Source organism: Rousettus aegyptiacus, unplaced genomic scaffold, assembly GCF_014176215.1.
Source record: "Rousettus aegyptiacus isolate mRouAeg1 unplaced genomic scaffold, mRouAeg1.p scaffold_m13_p_18, whole genome shotgun sequence".
Lineage (NCBI taxonomy): Eukaryota > Metazoa > Chordata > Mammalia > Chiroptera > Pteropodidae > Rousettus > Rousettus aegyptiacus.
The window spans coordinates 5,996,142-6,019,795 of record NW_023416293.1 but is presented as its reverse complement, the minus strand read 5'-3'; the positions used below and the strand labels follow the sequence as shown (position 1 = coordinate 6,019,795).

Here is a 23,654-nt window from a genome sequence, read left to right as displayed (position 1 = left end):
ACAGAAAACACTAATGCCAGTAGAGAAAAACATCTCTATGCTCAGACACTTCTATAAAATGACACACAGTTCAGTTACAACATTACCGATGGAAGAAAATATTTTGAAAAACCAATACAGAGATACTCTAAGGAGAAAAAATAAATGCATTTATTAAAATTCCAGGTAACTATTTATGGTTTCTAGTAGAAAAGGGGTTTTTCATTACCCAAATCTTTCATATGTATCATATCTTCCACATTTTACTATTCTAATAGCTTTTTAAGCAGATTTTTATATCTACACAACGTGCATGAAAGTTTGCACTCATACAACATCTAGTTATCTGCCGTGTGTCCTTAGGCTGCAAGTCTCCAAGCTGATTAACAATAACATCACGTGAGCGTTTTAACATCATTGACATGTGGGATCTGCCCCGGAAAAAATGTTAGATCAGAACTTTTAGACGCATTTGTTTAAAGCTTCCCATGGGATGGTAACGTGACCGTAGCTGGGATGCATGGTCATAAAGACGCCTCCATTCACCCCGCCGGCCGCACTCACGTCCTTTCCATACACCATAGTCTTTTTCAGAGGCCGGACGGACGGACCCCTGCCTTCCACCCGGCAGAGCGAGCCGCCTGGACAGCACGCACTGCTCTGCCCCTCCTTCCCCTCCTCTGCTGGATACAGCACCACATCAATTTTCCTTCTGAATATTTTTGTTCATCTGGCCTTTGTTAGTTGTATCTACATCTCTACTGCTAATACACTAACTACTACGTTATCCTCTCACAACTGACTAGCACAAAATGCCTTCTTCCTCTCGTTATTTCACCTGTTACCCAACGAACAATTCTTCACACTCTAGTCAAGATTATTCTTTGAAGGAAAAAAAATCTGAATCATGTAACTTTCTTCTAAAAGTATCTTATTAACATAATAAATTTCAAATGCATCATTACAAATGGTATTAGTACTATACTTAAGTCATACAACTTTCATATTGAGAAGCTACATATCGATCTCTCAGGAAAAACAGCAAGGCCTGTTGTACAATTATATGAATAGTTTTATGTATCAAACATTCTCTTTAACAGAGAGCTGTAGTAGGCTACTCAATTATCCCCTACCGAACAACAATTATATCAAAACAAATTTTGCCTACAAATACATACATATACTGGGTTTCTATGTATTTTCAATGACTGGACTATTATTACAGTATCATTAATAATTGTTATTTGATAAAAGTGGGATCAATAAGCATTATCATTTTGGTTAAAATCAGATATTTTATCCTGAATGTATTCTTAATGATGAATTTACAATATATAAATGGTTTTAGATGTATACTAAGCATTTGTTTTCTCTTGACATTTTTTGTAAGAAAGCTATCCAATGTTAAGGTAATCTTTTAATTTAGCTGCTTTTATTTTTAATTATTTTTAATAATTAAGATAATGCCTTAATGATAAATATGCATTTGCTCCCTGTAAATTATATGCTTTCCACTTCATAGATACTCGTTTGCCCTTATCATCTTATAAGCCTTGTGGCTCTGGGATTTGGAAAAGGTAATTAAATATAAAGTAGAGGGTATTTTTGTGGAGAAAGCACCTAATAATAGAGGTTAATTAGCTGCTTGAATGGCAATAGTGCTATAATGAAAAACCACAAAGGCACACATAAGCAATTAAAAACAGAGCAAATACATTAGAATCCTAATGTATTTTATACACCTAATTTTATAAACACCACAAAGTGTTTTCTAAAACTTACACATCCAGTTTCAGAATACAACAGGACACCTCATTTTACAACTTACTTTCATTTTTTTTTTTTTTGTTATAATAATGTCCAGGAAATTTTTGTAGGTATTTGTCATTTACAACTTCAGATCTTAAGTGCAAACATCTTTATATCGTCTTTTCAAGATAAGTTGCAAAAGAGTGACAAAATTTCTGTATTACCTGAGTATAGTATTTAAATTAAAATTGTTAAGATTGCACTACAGGTCATATTACTGATTTACTACAATATTTCTGTATTTTGTTGGAGGTCAGCCTATATAGATGAGGGGATTTTTTTTTTCCAGCATTAAACAAAAAATATTACTACAGACTATTGATAGATACCACACAAAATGTTGAAAAGAATTCATCATTTTACTTTCAATTTCTTAGGAGTAATGGTTCTCATCTGATAATGACAGTACGGAAGCAATCAATATAGTTTTCTTTAAATTTTCAGGCACTATGTTAAGCATTTCCCTGAAGAGTTCTTGGGGAGACAGACCTGTGCACCCAACACTTGGATGCCAAAATGTATACTAGCATGACGTAGCTTGTAAAACTGTACATGCCGCACAAGGACTATAGAATACAGTCTTTAGACATAAGATACATGTTATAAAAAAGAGTCTTCCTAAGGTACATAAAAGGAAAAAAATATCTGAGTAGCCCCATTTTAGACAATGTACTAAAGAGTTTTAGTGAATATTCTAATATTATAAAAACATCTATAAAAAAATAAAGGCAATTTAATATTAGTAAAATTATTAAATGGGAAATAAACTATGACATTCATATGTTCAAATACATATAAAGTCTGTATAAATGAACCAAATTGAATAATGGGAAAAGATATAAATCAATATTTGATATTCTAAATACAACTACAGAGAATATTATCCTCATCCATGCAAGTCAGATATTTCTTGACATTTCAAAAGTTAACATTATTTGCCATAGGAATGTGATATGAATTAACAAAAAAGTTTGTTTCTTCTGTGCTAATATTTTCTGACTTTCATGTTCACATGTGGCAAATAAAATGTTGGACTCCCTTCCATTAGAGTTGTGCTTTAGAATATCATGTTATGAACTACTCTCAAAGAAATATAGCAACAACCTTGATTGTTCTTTCATAAAATATATTAGACAGAAAGCTGAGACTTCTGCAAATAAAAATTCACACGCTGGAAGTCTCTGACCCTGGCATGACTCAAGTAAAAACTGCTAATGCCTAAGAAGAAGACAGGTGCATTTTATATAGTTCCAAAAATCTATTTCTCAAGAGCACAGAAATAAATAGACCTCACATGTGATCGATGGGGAGGATAAATGGAACACGAGTCGCTTACCAGGTTCTTTAGCGATCTCAGTCATTTGTGTCCATAAGGTAGCAGTATATATTCAAGCACTATTGATTTCTGCAAATTAGCGGTTCTCCAATCCCAGTGAGCGAGAGGGCGGGAACAATATAATGCTTTTCTGAGAAGTCTGGGACACAGTGAGCTGATCCAAAAGTTCCTCGATGTTCCGATAAAGGTTAGGTCATGATTTAAGGACTGCCTTATCAGAAAGAACTAATGATAATAAATAAAATTAATAAAATGTTAATCTATTCAGAATTGTATAAAATATTTATTTTCGCTGAAGAATACCTTTTTAACATTTGATGTCAAATGATAATCTTTCCCCAAATGATAATGTCTTCCCAAATTCTCTAAAGTATATGGGCTAATTATAACATGGGAAAATTAGTTCTCAAAACATGTAAGAAAAATGTTTAAATATCTTCTCTCTCCCTCTTTACTTTGTATCCCTTGGTAACTACCTGGTGTCGTTTTACTTTAATATTGTTTTATAATAGAAGGTTTGCTCCACGAGGCAAGAGCTTTGTTCATTTATTCACTCAAATATCCCCTCTTTCTAGAAGCGTGCTGAAAATATAGTAGAGTCTCTAATAAAATTTAAATAAATAATTGAATACATTTAATTTTCTCACTCTTGATTCCAAACAATTCTACCAGTTGATCTGATTTGCCTATGAAGTAAAACTTGTTAGAGATTTTAACTGGAAACATACGCAATTGTTATTACTTGATGTACTTACTATTTAAAGAAAAACTAAACATTTATTTAAAACGATGTTTTGTTTTTAAGTCACCTTGGCCATTCCTCATATTTGACTGTGCTCTCTCTCGGATTATTTCAAGAAATTCTGTGTATGTAGCCACACCCTGGAGAAACCTCCGGAATATGGAGAAATTGTCCCTTGGGAATAGAATGCTATATGGGAGCATTGCAGCTTGACTTCTTTGTGTTTGTTTGTGCCAAAGGTAGTTGTAGTAGACAATATTATTACTTCTCATGATAGCGTCTGCAATAACTTAATTATTTGTGTGACTTAATTTGGTCATCTATGGATGGATGAAGTTAGGCCGCCATTTAGACTCCTGGGTAGGTCTGCCATCCTCCTATTGATCCTCTCTTTCCTGCAGCGTCCTCGATTCTGGGTCTAACTCGTGTTTTCCTCTGCTATAATTAGTGAGGGCTCGATAATTTCACGTTACGTAAGGATAAATGAAGTACGGCAAATAAGTCTCGTTGTTGTTGCTGTTGTTGTTGTTGTTGTTGTTTTTATGTACGTTGTTAACCCCTATCGAATAGCGGGAAGTACAGAAGCTAACATCTATGAGTCTCATGTGCACTCGGTAAAGTAAACGTTAAAATAAAATGAAATAATAAAATAAAAATCTCCTCCAGGTAGAAAATAATTATTTTTCAACAACCAGAAGTTACTATTTTATGTTTATTCACTTATTTTAAGTATAGCTTCAATATTATTAATTAGTTTAAAACATCTTTATATCCATTATCAGATAAAGTTCTCAATAATGCAGTTATATAAAGTATTTCATTATCGTCTTAAATTATTTTCAGTTCTGACACGAAGAGCTGGCTAAATCACAAATAGCGGAATTGTTTCCTCTTGTCAAAGACTCACAAACATTCGTATCTCACAAAAGCCTGCTGTTTGTTACAAAAGGAATTGGATGTATGAATTAAGATTGCTCAGGGCAAAACGTCCACTGTTACTAACAAAACAACTAAATGTGATTGCCCAGATGGAAGCCAGGTAACAGTATCATCCTTATATACAAAGGACAATCTATAAAATAATAGACACAAATAAAAATACTCACTTTACCAACAGAGTAAGGCTTGCATAGATTTTACTATCGAAATATATATGTATATGGCAGTTGCAGAAATCTGTATTAAAATGGAAATTGGATTTTAACTTAGAGTTAAAACAATAATGATTTGGGGCAAATTCATTGTTGCAAAGATCTATGGCATGTGTCTGTAGCATTATCATAGCTATATAACTGGTTCTCTTACAGAAATCAAAGGACCCAGTACAAAGCAGAAAAGTATAGATATTTTTTTGTATTATACGAAAAAAAATGAAAGAATTCTTAGTATGCATACTTCACAATGTTAGTTACTAATAAAAATGAACAACATATTTACAGCCAAGGAATATAATTTGACTTTATGTTCAGGAGGAAAATAGTAAACATGTTTGACTTTATAGCATTCTAGATAATTATATTTTATAGTTTTTTTTTTATATAATTAACTATTTGACTTGTTTGTTGATCAAACTACTATAATGGTGAGTTCCAAGTTACTACATAGATCACAGAGAGTGGCTAAATCAATCTCTTTTGGAAGCTACATTAAAACTTTGAAGTGAGCAGGAAAAAGTTTACATAATGCCAAAGCAACAACAACAACAAAAATACTAACTGTGATTTAGGGTGATTCTGTATTTCCAAATTTATTTTTATAAATGTTCCTCTTTTGTAAATTGCCCTAGACAAGAAGATTTTTTTTTTTTTGTAATTTAACACTTGCTTTTAAACAGCTCAGAAGGTAATCATGAAAGCAGCTCAAAAATGTCATAAAACCTTAAAACAAGATGTCAGGTAAAAAGCTCATGAAGTCTAATGTCAGGATTCTAAAAACTTCCCCAGACTATGTGCTCATGTAATGCTAAGTGAAAATAATCCTACAAATATTTATGTAGGTAAGTTACTTTCAGTTTCACTTAAACTCAACAATATAAATCATATTTCAAACTACAGAATTTCAACAGTAAAAAGGCGAGTCTTAATTTTATGTAATCTCAAAGCTTCTAAGGTCTGTTTTATTCATCTAAAAATCTTAGGAAAAGTTTTTGCACCAGAATAGTCTTAAGTCTTTGCAAAAACCCTAGTATTGTGACTTCTCTACTTGTATCACTGTTGTATAATAGATTAATGTTTTCATGCACAAAATAAAAGTGTAACACATGTGAATACAAATACTCCCGAAGTCCCCTATCCTTACAACATACTAAAGATGTTTTGGTAGAGATTGCACTAGGTATGATAGCTTTTCTAAGGTGACTAACATTCTAAGCTCTGGGCAGAGAGCTACAAAGAGCCAAAAAGAACACGATTAAGTAATCATCACCATCAATATTTTCCATTCTTGTTGATCAACCTTGGGATTAAAACTGTTTTCCAAATTCTTTGATAAACATTTTAGACCATAGAAGTGAAGACGTAATCCACTCACGGTCAGTCCCTTGTTAAAATGTTCTCATAGCATGACGAAAATATTCTCTTTGATCAAGTATTTTGTGGGATAGTGTTTGCATTAATTGGCTATCTACAATGAAAAACTGGGTGGTTTAAACAGCAAAAATGTGTTTTTCCACAGTTCTGGAGGCTAGACGCTGAGATCCAGGTGCTGACAGGGTTGGGTCCCACTGGCAGCTGGAGGAGGGAGCTGTCCCCTGCCTCCCTCCCGGCCTCTGGCGCGCCCTGGCAATTTCTGAAATTCCTTGGAGTTTGTCACATCACCTGATCTCTGCTTCCACCTTCTCCCTGTGTGTGTTTCTCTGCCCAGATTTCTCCTTTTTTGTGTGTGAGGACATCGGTCATGCAGGATGAGGGGCCAATCTACCCCACTGTGACCTCGCCCTAACTAATGACCCTATTTCCAAAAAAGCTCGCTTTCCGAGATGTCTGGCATTATGACTTCAGTTTGTGAGTTCCTAACAGTTCTTTTTCAGCCTCACTTAATTCGTCATAGTTAATTTTGAAAGTAAAACAAAAAAGTAATAAAACAAAAATAAACATAAACAGCAGAATGAAAGCAAATACTTAAATTCTTCAAGTTCTGATGGAATCTTTTCTATATCTCACTTTGAGCACTGAATCTTCATTTCATTGAACTTTTATTACATAGAGACTTTATTACGTTGTATTACCTTTTCCTTATTTTGATCTACATAGAGGTTAGGGCGCGTGAGACATTTACCTTGTGGTACCTGTGAGAGAGCAGAATATGGTAGAGATGTAGAGAAAATACACAGATTATGTTATAAACTGAATATTTGTGTCCACCCCAATTCATATGTTGAAGCCCTAACCCTGAAATTGACAATATTAGAAGGTGGGGCTCTTAGGAAGTAATTAGGTCTAGAGGAGGTCATGAGGGTAGAGCCCCGTGATGGATTCAGTCCCCTTCTAAGAGGAGAAAGTAACACCAGAGCTTTCCTTTCTACCACAAGAGGACGCAGCAAGAAGGCAGCCATCTGCGCGCCCGGGAGAGAGTCCTCACCAGAACGCAAGGGTGCCGGGGCCCTGGTCTCAGACTCCCAGCCTCCAGAACTGTGAGAAACAAAACATCCGCGGCTTCAGCCACCAGGTAGACAACATTTATTATAGCAGCCCACGCAACAAAGACAGATTATTACATCAAGTACAGTCCTATCACATATGAATTTAATCGTAAATTGGAGAATGTTTCTGGGAGATCTTCCGTTCACCACAAACAACTGTTATTTGTAAAGTGCACTCAATAGGACAGAAGGACCGTAGCTGAGCTAAAGAGCCCGTGGTGACTTTGAAGTGCTGTGCTGGAGGCAACAGCGTTGGGGCACGGCATAGTGGACGCCTTGTTCAGACGCACGTTTGGGATTGCTGAAACCCTGGTCATTATTTCACGAAATCTTGTTCAGCGAACTCCAGTAATGTCTCCTTTAATGCCTTGAAATAAAAGTGTGATTACTTTTGTCATTTTTCAAAATTGCAAAATAGATGAACTATGTTTCCAGTTCTGCTGAAAGGAGCGTAATGATGATGCGTTAGCAAATGGAAACCCAATTAACCTAATGCATGCAACATCTGAATAATTACTTCTGATGTGAGAAGAGTTATTACATAATGACATGGCTCCAAATGGACTAAGCTGCATTGTATGAAGTCCATCAATAAGCAAGTGTCACACCATCTTACAACGTGGGAATAAAACCCAGTACAACACTTCCTTTTATTTATAGACAACTGTAGTGCTTTAACTGCATCCATCGTAGTTTATAGAAACAGCTTTTGGTGTAAACTCGTGAATTCTCTCATGAGTTATGAGCAGAAGAAGGAATACAGCTGTCCTGCGCATCAAATGCTCCTTTCCTCATTAGCGCAGCAGCTGTTGGGCTGGCGTTTTGAATGATGTTTTAGTGTTTATTCTAGGTCACTTTTATAATTTATGGAAGTTTTGTTTGGAGCTTCCCATATTGCTTTTTTAGTTTTCAAAGATACAAGATAAAATAACCTTAGATGAACTGTTTATTATATTATGAAGACATGACTCTATACAAAATGATCAAATGACCAAATAGTATAAGTTGTATAGTATAAATGCACTCAAAAATATTAAAGACAAAAAAATTATATTTAAATATATAACTAGATCATGATTTGTGAAAATCTATACAAAGAACTCTGTGACACTTTACAAAGAATATAAAGAGGACCTATACATCTTAACTATTTTAAGAAAATAATACATATCTCAAGCGTATTCATGAATGGAAGGCTTAAATTCTCCCTCCATACATTTACACTATCAATATTCAAATAACCCAAGTAAGGTTTATGTGAGAAGGGGATAGAATGTTTTCAAGGTTATTCCAATTTTCATGAAATAAAACAGTCTAGAAATAGTTGGAATATAGGAAGAATGTATTACAAAGTAATTTGTCTTAAAATATTAAGCTACAATATAAAGTTTTTGTTACTGGTGGAGAAATGGGCATGCATATTAAGAAAAGAAGTAAATTGCTGTCTCAGTTATATAAAATGCTATACAAGTAGTATTTGAATGAGAAAATGACACTTTCACATATTAAATCTACGTTAATTCCTGATGCATTAAATAGTTAATTTTATTAAAAAAATCAATCGTAAAATAACAGGCAAACACAGGGGATCGATTTGCAGGCATTGATTGACTCAACATAAAAAATCGTTGGAACAAGTGAGGACCAAGAGGCTTTACTCTTCTCCTGGGCTTGGAGCCTCTTCAGAAGGTCTTCCTCTTGACTTCAGATCCCTGACTCCCTTTTCTTAGGGCTTTTACTCCAGAAAACTTGTCATTGTAAACACTTTCTCTCTGCCTTTGAGATGTAAATCTTTTTAAAAGCCTCTAGCCCGTTTTAAAACTCAGGAATGTCTTTCTCAAGGACTTGAGAGCCTTCATTCTAAATGTGATCCTAGGGAGAGATGGAGCCCCTGGGGCACAGTTTCTGTGGGAAGGTCGGCTGTAGAGTCACCCCCACCCCTGAAGTTATTACCCCCACCCTTGAAGTTAAGAGGAAGTTTACTCGGGAAGGGGGATAAAGCCAAATTGCAAACACCAAAGGAGTAGCATCTCTTCCTCGCCCAGCTCTTAAAATTCCTGACCACCTTCTGTTTTTTGTTTCAGCGTGAGCTGAGTTCGGACTATGTTTGGGTGGCTGTCTCCTGTTCCAATAGCCTTAAATAACGTCTCCCTTGCCTGTTTAAGTTTATCTGGTTCAATTTTCACATTGACACAGACTTCGGACCAAGCCCAGGGGCCTGTCTTAAGAGTTGTAAAACTGCAGGACAGATTAAAGCTCAGCTGTACCACATGTACTAGAACAGGCGCTGGAGGCCGAGGACGTTGGAGCTGGGAGGGATGTGCAGTAGAACACAATCACTTAGCGTATCTGACAGAGAAATACGACGCATGTCCATGACCTTAAGGGCACAGATAATAGGAAAATGGACTGAAATAATCTGAAAGTTTTACAAAATGAGGCAACTCTGTTCAGGAAGAGAGACATAAGTATTTTGTTTCTTTGTTTTCAAAAGCACTTCCTGGTGTAGCAGAGGAGAACTCAGGGGCCTGAGTACTGATACCACAAAAGGTATATCGATACGAACTTGGATTGAAATCACCTCAGTGTCTGTGTGTACTCGTGTGTTTGTGTGCCAGTGTGCATGCACCTGTGTATGAATTATGTCTCTTATCCCTGTTTCCAGTTGACTTGTCTGCCCTTTAGCGAAGAACCCGCCTGAGACACAGGAAAGGATTTAGACTGTTCCTGTTTGTACACAGCTGGGTTCTCTCCAAAGGTAATTTGTCATTTGCCCAGTTTTCTCCTAACGGACTTGGGGGCTTTTTTTGACTCTTTCAGTGGTTAAGGGGTGGCAGGAGTTGATGAAATACATGTAACTTGAGACTAGGGTGGCATTTCCAGGCAGCTGAGCCGTCTGCGGTTTGGCGGTGGCCACACCTGCATTTACATGCGTGTGATGTATGGGAAAAAAACTGTGAGAGTGACCGGAGCAGTCCTGCAAGGTGGGAACAGCTTTACACACGAAGTCAGGCCATGTAAAACTTCACTTATTTGGCTAGCCGGCTGTAGGACTTTATATGACCATAGAGATCAAAGTGTTTTCTGATTTCTAACTATTAAAGCTCTCATATGTCTTTATTTTTATTTTTATTCCTATGATAAAGATTTTTCCTTTGTCCTTAATACATGGATTATAATAGTCTTTTATACACAATCCTGACTAGACTGCATATTATATATACATTTAATTTGCCAAAATTTCTCTTGTTACCTTGCCATTGTCAAGTGCTTGGGTTAAGTCCTTTATTTTCTTTAATGGGAGAAAACAAATATTACTTCCAATCTCAGATATTTGGCTAGACATAGAAAGTCATCTTCTTTCTTTTGTAAATATATCTCGAATTAAAAACAAACAAAAGGAATAATAAAAATCACGTGCCCTGAGTAAGGCTACAGTGACTGACTCATTAGCATGTATATCTTTATTTATGTGTAGGTATTGTTTTAAAATTGTAATTTAATTTCCAGAATCTCTGTTATAGTTTTAAGATGTATTTACTATATATATATATATATATAATTACCATTTAAATAAAAGAATAAATAGGTGATAAAGAAATGGAGCAGGGTAAAAGTAAGATATTTCTGAGTCAGTGAGAAATGTACTGATGAGGTAATAACAATTTTCGTATTACTGTATTAATTTAGTCTATCTATGTCAGCAAGATGCTTTTACTACATCAGGCACATAATCTAAAATTTGTGTACTATAGCACTAAATATAGTAAATAACATTTACTTTTGAAGAGTCTTAGCCATGTTTTATTGGATTGTCATATTTTTAGATTTAATTCAGTTTTATATATTTGAATATGAAACTTTATAGATAAAATTATGGGGAAAAGTGTATGTAATAGAGGTAGAGAAATAAAAGGATTTAAATGTCAGAGAATACTTTGCTTCCATTTTAAACCTATAGGATCTCAAGGGAAATATTTTAGATTGTAAATATTTTGCAATATTCTCCAAATACAGTGCATTATAGAAATGCTGTTTTCTGGGTTAGCACATTATTTCTTAGTGCCCTCAACAACCCAATTTTCCCTAAAAATATATCTGAAAAAGATGCAACATTTTGAAACATAAAATATGTATTATGTTACCAGCTTAAAGTCAATCATAATTGCATGTTTTTGCCTTCCATTGATGTATTCTCTTTTACTCTGTGTATGTTTGTTGTTCTTAAAGTCATTTAAAAAATGGGACATATTAATACGTTATCACTTATTTTTGTCTAAGGTAATTTATCATGGATGCTTTTGTTCCCATAGGAAACTTTCCAGATGATTTACTTGCAGCCAAATAATAACAGATAAAATTGTCCTTCTATAATAAATAAAGCAAAACAAAACAAAACAAAATGTCTTTAGAATCCACGAGCAGCCACGCACCGAACTTGGGCACTCTGTTCTGGGAGATGCTATTTCCGTCTTCAGTTCTTGTCTGGTTGTCACTTAGCCATTTCCCATTTCTATAACCATATTCAAAGGAACTAAATTTTTATAGCATATGTGATTATGATTATATTGCAAAATTAGGGAATGCAAGAACAAGAATTTTGGGCAATGCTCTATTGTGAATTCATTCACTATAATGAATATACTGCCCTATAATACATGTATATTTTAATAATTAATTCCTTGTTATGATATTTTATGGTGTAGTGCCTCCCTACTAATGCAGATATCCAAAATGTCAAATGAGTACTCGTGCCACAGAGTAAAGTTAACATGTTTAATTAATAGAAATCTCATTTTGCTCATCTATAAATCTTAAGTGGAAAGACTGCATTAAAAAACAAATCTTTACAACCAAAATTACGTAATGAATTTCTTGCATCCGCAAAACCTGACGCTCTACTCTTTAACTCAGTGCTTGATGTGTTTTCGGTATTTAGACGTTTTCGAATTTAATTATTTTTAAGTGTCTTCTAGTTGTCACATAATTTGTAATATAGTGCACATAATTTTAAATATTAGTGAGTCTTCACCGTTAGTAATAAAAGAATCGTTCTACCAATTTTCTCACTTTAAAATAATTAGCCACTGGATTATTAAAACGTCCTTTTTACATAAAAACACACATATAAACACACAAACATATAGAAATCATAGTCCAAAGAAGAGCTGAGTAACACGAACGGGTACCACTTCACTTCTTTGCACAGTAAATGTGGAAAACACCGATATTTAGGTAAAACTGAGCTAGGCATGCAGAGGCGAAATGTCTCATTATTGAAATGGGAAATAGGTGAAGGTTGTTGGATGAAAGAAGTAGGTTCGGAATTGGACTTGAGAATGTGGAAGGCTTTGGAATATAATGTGTTGTTTGTGAAGAGAATTAATTGCACTCTTTTGAATCATGCAGGAATCAGAGGATATAATGGATTAATAATACTCTTTTTTCCTGACGAAAGCCCTGAAAGCTGTGTGAGCTTAATGGGTTCTGCCGAACATCGCCACGCGTGCTCACGGGGTGCATGGCACTGTGCCTGCAGCTGTTAAACAGAGTCGCTTTTAGAAAAATGTTGGATATTTTGATTAGGGCAAAGGGAACACGTTTTAAAGAAGGCACCCTTATAGATAGTTTAAAATAACACCAGTGACCAAATGTATCTGACCTTTGAATGTCACAAAATGTCATTCTAATCTTGAAGCACTGAGTGAGAATAAAGTTCCATTTACCACGGTTAGAAAATGTTATGTTTAGCTCCTTCCTTCTACATCACCATCAACAGAAACGCAGTAAAAGTCTATTTTTATGTTAAATAAAAAGAGACACAGTCGCTATTCGTTCAGTACTATGATATTTTGTTAAATATTCACATCATCTTTTGAGTTATCAAATATTAAAGCCAAGGAGAGTATACGATCATTGCCATTCCTTGTTACCTCATAGAGGTACATCCACCATAATAAAATAGAAATCCCTCAATCTTTATGTAAGAAGTGATGACGTATTTTGTGCTGACCAACATTTTATTTGGTGGGAATAAGAGCAAAGAATTCAAAAACATGGCTTTAAATGGAACTCAGAGTGTAACGGATAGTGTGAGACAAGGCATGCTCTGCATTATGTTGAAGGATCTATGAGGACCTTAGACTTTGAGAGAACAGCTAATTACACACGGGACGAACTTACTGTAAAAGTTAAAACCTGGAAGCACTTCAAATTGTTAGCTATAAATAGGCAGAACCAGTGAGCATGTTTTATATCGGAGGCAGACAAGTTCAAGTACACAGGAAAATACTTAATGTGAGGCTATTTTAAGAAAAATGATACGTAATGATTTAATACAAAGAGTGGCAGGAAAGCAAGCTGAGTTTATTGAGGACCTACTGAGTCCCAGGTAATGTGACACCTGAGGGTCTATAATCATTACTAAAATCTGAATGTAGTTTTCAAGCCCACACACCTAACAGGCGGCTCTCTGCCCCGAGATGTGAACTCAGGTTCACTAGTGCCAGTGACTCTGTGAACTGCTACCGCAGCCTTGCCTCTGGCTCCAGCACCTACATTTGTAACGGAATGGCTACACTTATGAGGAGATTTATGCCATCTGACAGAACCATGGCTTTGTTTTCAGGATCTGGGTTTAGTTTATTTCTTCTTTATATTATTTTCTACAATATAACTCATACATTCTTATGTAGGTATTAGGTATATGAAAATAATAACCAAATGTCCGAAAATAGTGTAACTGTGATAAGTTATGTAACAGACATCAACAGGCTTCTCCTTGGGTGTAGTATTCTTTATAGAAAAGATATCATTACATCTTGGTTAATGCTCAGGCCACTTGCGTATTGATATCATGAAACTCTGGTGATTGATTTTAATGTATTGGTATCTCTCCTTCCTTACATCAAGGCATGCCCAAATAACTAGGATTCTTAGTCCAGGCCTATCAGTCAAAGGTAGATCATCCTTAAGTAAACACAAAAACATCGAGCACCCAAATCGCCCATGCCTGAAGCTAGGGAGGTTATTCAATATGGCATAGTGTTGGTGATTTTGCATATTTTTGAAAAATGTATTGCTGTGCATTCAACCTAAAAATTGCTCTATACTTGCCTAAGTTCAGTTTAGAATGATACATATTTTCCATTTTAAAAGAGCACTGAGAAAGAAGCTTTTCAGGCATGGATAGCAGATGCAGCTTCAGAACACATTTCCAAGAAAAGTAAAACTTATCGCATGAAACTATTCAATGTTTAATAGTTGTACACTATTTTGGAAATATAGATAAAATCTGAATTTTTATATTTTAGGCAAAGGTAATAACAACTTTCCGCTTTTGGAATATTGGTTCTTTTAAAAATCTGAGTCCTTTGGACCTCAAATTACATTAGCATTCAGGATTCTGGTGGTCATCATAATTATACTCTATAAATATCATAGTACATAGAAAATGATCATGTGCTTGACATGACCCAAATAACAGAACTAACAGAGAGTTCAGAAGACGACATGATGAATTTGTGTGTGTGTGTGTGTGTGTGTGTGTGTGTGAGAGAGAGAGAGAGAGAGAGAGAGAGAGACAGAGAGAGAGAGACAGAGACAGAGAGAGACAGAGAGAGACAGAGACAGAGAGAGATGGTTACATGTTATATAAGAATAAGAAGGGAATTGTCTTGGCTAAAGCCATCTGGTCATTTGTGAACTAGATGCTTTCTCAAGCTTTATTATTCTTTCTATAAACAACATAGATAATGCTAGGTAAAGAGTTTTTGTACATACTTACAATAACAAATAAAAGATAAAACCAAACTTACCTAATGTCCTAATGCAATTTACTTAATATGTGTCCATGTAACTTGAAGCCAACTTATGTTAAATATTCAGAAATGTATTTATAACTCTGCATTTCTCTAAGAAACATACTAGGAAATAAACTATAATTGATTCCTTAGAACACATAGAAACAAGTGGAAGCGGAGTTGCTTGTTTCCATGAAAATGTCCTTATATTTATTTCCTGAAAAACAATTTTGTTACTTAAAACAGAAAATAAATTCTAGTGAAAGCCTGACATTACAAATGAAAATGTAAGAATCAACAATAATGATCCTCCCCCAAATTAATAAAGCAATTTAAATACTAACACATGATGAACTCAGACATTTGCTTGACACAATCATACTTTACACTATTAAAATTAAGTCCACAGAAGAAAGAAACAAATGGCATTGAAGCAGCGTGCCAAGAAAGAGAGAGAGCTCAAAGGTGAGAACCTGTGCTGGAAGAGATGAGCTCGCGCAGAGAGGGAAAAAGTGGTTTGGACTCCTCCGAACACTTGTTTCTCCTCAGTTTCTAACTGACACTCTGAGGTATGTCTCCCCAAGATGAGTAATGTGCTACAGAGCAGGGGAAGCAAAGCGTCGGAGAAATCTTTTGCCTGATCATGTGAAGATTAAAAATAGCAGTTTAAAAAGTGGCCTGTGTGTATGCCAGTTTCAAAATGTCAGCTTCGGTGCGGCACGGCAGATAAAAGGGAGAGAAGAGTGATATGGAACAAGCCTTCGCCAACAGGAACGATAACTTGAAGTGAACATGAGTTAATTCTTCTGGTAAGAAAAATTTCATTGTTCATATTTAAAACACACATTATTATCCATTCAATATTAAGTTATTTTCATTCTAATTTTCAGTGTTTCCATTACATTTTCCAATTTAATATGTGAAACGTATTCTTAAAAACAGACATAATAATTATATTTAATAGCCTAATTTTTTTAAACATAATTCAATGTATTTGCATAAAATTTAGTGAGCATTTAGCTTGCATTAACTAAATGATGTAGAGATTGAAAGACAGATTGATTTTAGCTTTGAGATTTTTATATCTCCAAATTAAGAGAAGCTAAATCATGGCAAAGATACTCTGTCATATCACAATGATTTCAAAGAAATATTCTGTAGAAAGTGTATCTGATTCTTAACTCTTTGTGCTTTATTATATATATTACAGTTATAAAATTATATTTGATATGTATTAAACTTTTGGATGCAAAAATCATCTACTGAATATTGACTTTACATATTTGCCAAAGTGAAAGTTTTGAGTGGTCCATCAAGAAAGTTTATTAATTACTTAGAACAGCTTCCAGAGGAAAAAAGTATCTTGCTCCAATTATGATTCCCAATTCTTTTTTTATATTTACACAGCAGTGCTTGTAAAACTTATATCAATGATTGAGTAAGATAAATAAAGAGTTAAGAAGAGATGTCCCAAAGAACAATATTAGATTGGTGTATATTTCACATAAGGTGGTGGTGACTGTTTTTTATTAGACAGATCATTTCAGACAGATCGATTTCCTTTTTAAAAATGAATCTCCCCCCCAGGCTACTGCAAAAAAAAAATATTTAAATAAGTCATCAAAACTTTATATATACCAAAGAAATTAAATGTGATATTTCTTTTACAAATGACTATAAATAGTATCATCTCTTTTCAGTCATAAATTCCTTAGGAGTGAGATTGGACCACGTAACAACCTCACGGTTCGATATGTACGAACTAAACCAGGCCTCAAAAGCACGTCCAGATTTGAAGATTTGTGAGAATTATTCAGACTCAACTGAGTTCACTTAGACTTTGTTTTTACTGCTGAGCCAATAAGCAGACGACGAAAAGGAGAAGATCAAGGGTGGATGACACTGGAGTAAAGGAAACTCTACGGTGTTTCCCTTTGCATCACGAATCGCCCCCAAATCTGCGATCTCGGCAGCCACATAATGTGAGGACTATTCCAGGACAGAGGAGCCCAGGACCACCAGCCCACTGACGCTTGCCCACCTTTAAATTGGGGTGAGTTGTCGTAACCCTGTAGGGTGCACCTTGTGCACGCTTACACTCGCTAGGTTTATTTTCTGCCGCGCCATCAAACCTTCTCTAGGTTTCAATGCAGCTTGTTGCATGTGGTCTGTCCCAGTACACGGAAGCGACAAAGTCTTTGTAATGCAGCAGAGAGGGGCCAGGTAGATAAAGAGCATGAGCAGGCTCAAGAGTGAAGACGTGAGGTCACAGTGGACCGTCCCCAGGACAGGTGGTGCCTGAGCCGACAGAGAGCAGGGTGGGAGGAAGAGAGGGACCAGCAGACATTCACCCACGTGTCAGCCAAAGACTGAAATCAGAAGGTGCTGAACTTAGGACGAATGACCTTGGAGGGGCTGGGGTGGCCACGTTGAGCCAGGGCACACGTTAATGCAGTGACGGGAAAGCAGGCAGGCAGTTTAGCTCAGTCGAGCACTGGATGAATGGAGACAAAATTAAGACCAGGAGCGGACACTGTCGAAGAAGGTTACTGATCATTTACGTTAAATGGGGGAGTATTCCAGTCCAAAAGCATAGAAAAAGCCTCTCAGAAATGGCTATATGTTTTAAGAAAGTGAGTTCAAAGCCAGAGTGATTTCAGAAGGAAACATGTCGTATTTGTGTAAGCATATTTTGCATTCGTATTTGCCTCAATATACTTTTGGTATATAAAGCACATTGCTAGTGGGCCCCTGTGTATAAGTTTCAATGCGACCTCCTCAAATGACTGCCAGTGGTCTGATGCAAACCGCATTCAGAGAAGTGACAATCTGTCATGGTCACGTATTGTGTGCCCTTCTTGCTGGCATTCCACAAAAAGGGAATGAATAATTTAAATAATACAGTTGGATGTATCTGGATATCTAGAAAGAGACAATAATAGGGGTAGGTAATGTTTACCTACGTGATTACTTTTTCTAGGAACCTTTCTAAGGATTTAACACAAACATGTATGCATACACATTTATTTATATGCATATATACATGCGTATATATTCATACTTAATCTTCATGATGACTCTGCAGGATAGGTGCTCTTTATATTCTTTGTTCCAAAGATGAGAAAACTGAGGTGCAGAGGAAGTATGTTACCTGCCCGGAGGCAAACAGGTAATCAATCAGTGGTGGAGGTGTTATTTAAGCATCATTTGTCCAACTCCGTAAACCTGCTCTAAACCACCCCTATGCCATTTTCTTTAAGTATAGATCAATCTGTAGATGCAGATATGAACACAGACGACAAAATGGAAAGTATCAAATGAATGTATATACGGAAACAGATATACTGTGCCTACTCTCCTCACTTCCTTATCTGGGCAGTCAAGAAAAGATGATTCAGAGGGGGGCAGGGAAGGGAAACTCACAAAGCATGCATAAAAGGTGGGAGGGACGAGGTACAGGGGAAATATAAAGATATTTCAAAATTCATTTATTTTTATACATAATTCAAACATTTTTTGCATTCTTAAAGGTTTTCCCATCATTGAACAAACAGGTGATTTTAAATTTATAACATTTACCATAAAGGCTTTTTCATTTCTACGGAGACTGGATAACATAAACGCTCTGTTATACCTTTTTTCATGGCACAATTACTATGATTATTATTTTATATGCTCCAAGAGAGTGAGCAAGAAGTTTATTTTATTCACCACTATGTATTTGCTAGCACTGATCCTGACAATAAATATTGAATTAATTGAGTTCAATTAAATGTAATTTAAGGAGAAACCAAGGGAATAAACAGTGTACCTGATTTTCATTTTAAAGGAAGTAGATGCCCTAATTATGAGAATTTTATCAAGCTATTAGTATCAACATAGGCTGATTCTTACTCAGAAGCGGTCATGGAACCTGACACATAAGAGAAACTAATTAAATATTTGCTTATGGATTTATTTATTCTCAATGGGAAAATAGAACATGAAATTTAAAAGTATTTGATAAGTTAAGCCTTCCATGTAGCATATCTTGTGGAGAATGCAAAAAAAAAAAAAAAAAACAGCTATGACTAATGAAAAATACAATTTAAATTAGAATATAAATGTAAAAGAATATATTTTCTAAACTAGTATGAAAACTAAAGTTAAAGCAACATACTTCTGCATTTTTTATTTAAATATAATGAAATATAAATGTAATAGTATTACTCTGTATTTTAATCATTCCCATTAGAGTTTCTAATTTTCCACTAAGGGTAAGATAATGATGATAAAGGAAAAATAAACTGAGCGAGGCCAATAAAGGTGCACACGACTCAAAATGTGGGATAAAATTCTAGTGGGTTGTTAAAACCTTTCAGAACCCTCTTTTATATTTTTAATATCTCGACCTACCGTAATGAATTCCTGTAGATACATGATGCATGAGTAGTCTGATCACGCACTTTCTCCTGAGAAGAGCTAAAGCTTACAGAGACAGCTTTTGCTCTAGAACTTCTAGGAGGCTGTTCTCCATGGATGTTAGCCCTGCTTGACAAGCGGGTTCCGGCGCCGGGGCTGCTCCCCGCAATTCCCCCAATAACGTCACATCTGGCACATTTGCCCCTTCGTGCTGACTGGGGTCCTCTGAGTGCTTCATTTGGGCATGAAATCCAGACAGTGTGGCTGACCTCATCCAGGAAGCTACTTCAGTTCCAATCTTACAAAATCAGTGCAGAGAAGGTGTGAATTGTGTCTTTGCTCTTTCTTTACTGAATGTAACATAGTGTACACTATATTCATCCCTTCTTTCCATTTCTTATAGTTTTAATTACCTGCGGCAAGAGACAGTTATAAAGCTAAGACAAAGATTGAGCTAATTCATTGGCATACAAATCAAGAGTCTGGATGAAGACAAAAAATAGGTAGCATTGGAAATATGCTGACAGAACAGAATCTGCCTTAGAAAACTGAGACTGTGGAATTGATTATTCAGTCCATGGAATAAAGAGAAGCCAAAGGCTCAGGTAGAATGAGCCCTGTAGAGAAGATTTGAAGTCGGTTGTTATAGAACTGAAGTGAGTAATTACAGAGCTTTGCCTGATGGCTCCTGAATCACACTGAATTTAGTTCCAGCCTCCACAGAGCCCTGGGTGATGCTTCTGGTATGCCTGCCCGTCCCCACATATTCAGAATAAACTCTGTGCCTCTAGCGTGGTTTCTTGGGAAATGCCATTTGTCCAAAAACAAAAATTTGAACATGGATATAGTGTTACTGTAAGATGAAAAACAAAATTTCTATACTCAACATGGGGAAGAAGGTGAATGATTTACAGTAGGGATTATCAAAGCCACAACAACAACAACAACAACAACAACAACAAACAAAAAATATCGTAATACTCAGGTGTGTGTTTACTGAGATGAACTGTGCCACACCCTAGAAAAGAGGGTGACATAATTCAAGATGACCTCAGAGTGCTCTTCCTACTGGCTCTATCCAGCCAGAAACAGAAGCTTGTGGGGCTAAACTTTTGACATTATATTTTTGACCTGGAGACCCACGTGAAAAAAAAAAAATAGTAGTTTAACAACAGAGTGATGCATGAGGTTTATAAGATTCGCCAGCCTTGCCACATACCCACTAGGAGGCCCTCAAGCTTGTGATGAGAATAGGAATATTGGAAGCAGAGCAGGGGACCAGGCTTATAGCAGGTTCCTCTTCTTCAGCTGGGTCGTAACCGGAGCACTGAGCACTGGCTTTCAACCCTGACTGCGCTATTGGCATCGCCTCTCATAAACCACTATTGCCGGGGCACGGCCCAGCTGAAAGGGACCCATTGTGACCAGGGGCCTGCTCGCCCCTCTGGGATCCTCTTGTCTGGCGGGAGGAAGAACTGAGGAGGCAGCAACATCAAGGCCGACCGAGAAGTGCTACTTGCCTGCTCTCCTCGGTGCATCCGGGAAATCTTATGCAAGGAAAATTGAACACTTTTCTTTATTGTACAGCTTTCCAGTCTTTAATATATTAAAAAACTATTTAGCATTTCCAAGAGAAATAGAAGATTTCAGTGTTTTCCAATTTGATTTGAAAAGTCTTTAAAAATAAAATCTTATTTTCTCTCAGTCTGTGTCAAAGTCAAAATAAGTAAAATATCAGTCTGGGAAACATTACAATACACATTTTGATTATGGTTACGAATATGTAGTAACTATCCCTTTTTCTTTTATTTCTAGCTACTAATAATTTTAAGTAAAGGGGAAAGATTATTGGATTTAAATAGTTCAGGATATCAAAAATAAATTTTAAGCTTTGTAATTATGTTTGTTATTTTATATTTAGTTAGAATTTATAGGAACCTCTCAAACCTGCTTAATTTTCATATCACCCCAGGAAAAATGTTTCAGTTAGTCACCCATGCTTTATTCAACCTTGATATAGCTATTTGAACAGAGGGTCCTAGTTAATAAATTAAATAGGAGAGATTATGATATCCTGTTATAAGGAATTAATTTTCATGTTATGTCTCAAAGGACAGATAACTTTTCCCTAGGAGAAGAACTTGAAATATATTTTCTTTTCCAAGATTGACTTCCGTGGTGCTGATTCCAGTGAAAATGTTCTCTAATATTATGACGAATGTGCACATACCTAGTGAGTCTAAAAGTTTAGATGTTTATATTCAAGTAAAGTCAGACACTAGCATTTCATTTAAATAATACTTATTAAAAACTGGCTATATCATAAGCAGTTTCCTACCTACATGTAGCACAAACTGCTAAAAGGAACATAACCACTACCGAGCTGAAGACCTGACACATGTCAAGTTAGGCCTGCTATCTTGACATTCAGGATTCCAAAAGATTTCATGAACTTAAGCGGGGAAAGAAAGGAAATCTAGACCAGGCCAAACTATTGCTATAGTTGCAAAAAAATAAAGATCATCTGCTTCTTACTTTGGAGGAATTAAGATTGCAATCTCTGATTGTTTTTAGAGTTTGGGTTCAATATGTATTCTGATGTTTCTGACAAACCTTTTTGTTGCTTTCCCAATGTCTTCAGACAAAGAGTCTCATAAAATGGATTACATAAAATACCCTACCCTAATTGTTTATTACTTTAATATTTCAATCAAGTTTCTGGTTCTAATAGTGAATCAAGAAGAAAAGGAGATGGTAAATAGTTAATGAGGCTTATCGGGATTATATATTTTACATATCATTGTGAAATTCTTATTATACATATATGCAGAATCAGCAATATTGTCTAAAATTCTTACTTTTAGGGTACATTTTCATTATGCAAAAATTTAATTATATAAAAAATCATAATAAATACAATGTTTGTAAAATATAGCAGTGGCTAGTTCACTAAACTATCACTATTTAATTAATACATGTTATCTATTGGACATTGCTATTTTATTATTTTGTCACTAAAACACATTGAAAAGTAGAGATGTTTTGATAATTACGAACCTCAGAGATATTGTAGTGTCTCATCATTGATTAAAATATTATATCTATATGAATGCACAAGCTAAAGGATCTTGGATACTTATGTATCCACAATACCTTCAAAGATTTCTTAATTTTTAGTATGTCTGAAAATCAAAGGGGTTTTATTATAATTTTACACATTGACTACTATAGTTATAATTATTTGTGTAATTATTTGATGAATGTCTCTGCCCTTTAGTGGAATAAAAGCTCCATAAGAGGAAAGATTGTATGTTTCCTTTAAATCAGTATCCTAGGGCAAAGGCATTGACCATAATCAAACACATGCATTAAATAAATGAATAAAGTTAGATCACAGAGAAAAGCATATGCAGGTGTAGAAGTCTTTACATCTCTCAGAACTTAATTTATGAAGGCTTTACTAAATTAAAATATTGCATTATGATTTTTATATCGCTTTATAATATCGAGGAATGTAGACCCATATTTTACTATACAGTCTTTTAACAACTTAGAAACTTGGTAAGACTAATCTTATTTGAGTTTTAAGGGCAACATGTTGACTAATCCATAATACTTGCATCTCTGCACTATGCCAGAGTTTGTACTCAAGTAAATGTAGCAAAAAAAAAAAAAAAAAAAAAAGGACTAGAATACTACTTAGTTGTGAGTTATATATTTGCAATTTACACATAGAAATGTCAAAATCAGATTACTTGCTCAAAATAGATATGTTTATAATACATTTAATCCTGAAACTCACTATTAAGTATTAGGGAGATTTATACAGATAAAATTTATCAGATTATGAAATTCTCCTTTAATACTAGTTTATTGAGAGTTCTCATACAAATGGGATTGACTTTAACAAACGATGCTTTCTGCATATAGTGAATAAATATTTCA

At 35.3% G+C, this 23,654-nt stretch overlaps 2 long non-coding RNA genes across 2 annotated transcripts in view; one reads left to right on the top strand and one right to left on the bottom strand.

Annotated features, from left to right (window-relative positions):
* LOC107498983 overlaps positions 1-23,654 on the bottom strand; it is a 221,426-nt gene that overhangs the window by 44,969 nt on the left and 152,803 nt on the right. The window lies entirely within an intron of this gene.
* On the top strand, positions 15,810-22,102 carry LOC107498982. Its single transcript, XR_001594178.2, has 3 exons — positions 15,810-16,117; positions 17,009-17,361; positions 20,113-22,102. It is a non-coding gene; the product is annotated as an uncharacterized LOC107498982 (long non-coding RNA).